Here is a 1,375-nt window from a genome sequence, read left to right as displayed (position 1 = left end):
TGGTCTGGTTAAAAACGTGGAAACACAGAACTTGGAAATAAGGACTTTATGGTTTAGATCAACCATGTCCCCCAAAAGCCTGATGTTCAGAGATTGGGCTTTTGGAAGGTGATGGATCACGTGGAGGCTCATGGGGAGAGACTGCCTCGACTGTTAGGAGGGAGGTGGGGCCTGGTTCAAAGCTGCAGGTCCCTGGGGGCAGGAGCTGAGGTGTTTCTCTCCCTCCCCGCTCTTTCTCTCTCTGCTTCCTGGCCGTCATGACGTGTGTGCGCAGATTTCCCCTCAGAGCCTCCCACTTTGGACTTCCTGCGTGGAGCCAACTAACTATAGACTAGAAATGAGAGGCTAAACAAATCCCCCTTTAGCTTGGAAGCATCAGGTATTGTGCCTATAAGCAAGAGTGACTAAGACAGAGGACCATCTTGGTTTCTCACACACAGCTTGCTGTTGGGACCTTGACTGAATTACAGGCAGTTATGCTTTTCTAAAGATAACAGTGATTTTGCTCTGTGCATTTGTGAGGCAGAGATACCAAGGCACTGGGGTAGTTTTTGTTTCTGGATCTTTTTAGTCAGTAGCTAGTATAGGAGGCCCTTTGTGTGCCATTGAAAAAAAAATCAAACAACTTCCCCAAAAGACATATAAAAAGTAAGATGTCAGGGTTTGGGCTTACTATTGGGTGGGATTGGCACAAGTTGGGCATGGAATGTGGTCAGCTGTGATGCAGAAAATTTACTTCCAGTCCCAGACTTGCTGTCCTTGAGTTTAGGCGAGTTGGTAGTCCTCCGGATCAGTTTCTTTATATGTTTTACAAACATTTTAAGATGCAACTATTTCTTTTGCATCCTCGGATGTAATAGAACAGGACCTTCAAACCCGGTGCTAGCAGATGACAGCCAGACCTGAGGCCTGTGTCTTCTCAGAGGCATCATTTTAGTGCCTGTCCTCTCCCACCCCTTTGGCGTTTCACGAAAAAAATTAAAAGCCTCATTATGACTCAGATGCGATAAGAATAAACAATGATGGGTTTGGACTGTGTCTAGCATATTAATTAGAAGCAGCTCCAATGAGCTTGTGTAATAACGGACTTTATTACTAGAGCTCTCCAGACACTAAAGGCAGGATGCAGCGAGGCCCAGGAATGGGGTCAGCATCCATCCGGTGTGAACAGGAGAGCTGAAGAAATCCTTCAGGCAGAATTATATGCTCCAAAAAGATATGTTGAAATCCTAACCCTCTGAACCTATAAATGGTTCTGTATTTGGAAACACAGAGGGTCTCTATCTCATGATAGTCCGACTTAGGGTTTTTGACCTTTGGATGGTCCAAGTGATAGGAGTTCAGTAGAACCTGTACTTGCAATTCAAGCTTGGTT

The 1,375-nt window shown here is 45.3% G+C and overlaps 1 pseudogene; it reads left to right on the top strand.

The window, feature by feature from the left end:
• The first annotated feature begins 653 nt into the window (after positions 1–653).
• The window catches only part of LOC101580063, a 9,697-nt pseudogene continuing 8,975 nt past the window's right edge, over positions 654–1,375 (top strand).

This window comes from Octodon degus, unplaced genomic scaffold (genome assembly GCF_000260255.1).
Source record: "Octodon degus isolate 3935 unplaced genomic scaffold, OctDeg1.0 scaffold00039, whole genome shotgun sequence".
NCBI classification, from domain to species: Eukaryota; Metazoa; Chordata; class Mammalia; order Rodentia; family Octodontidae; genus Octodon; species Octodon degus.
Note: the sequence above shows the minus strand (reverse complement) of the source record. Positions and strands in the feature narration are given on the sequence as shown.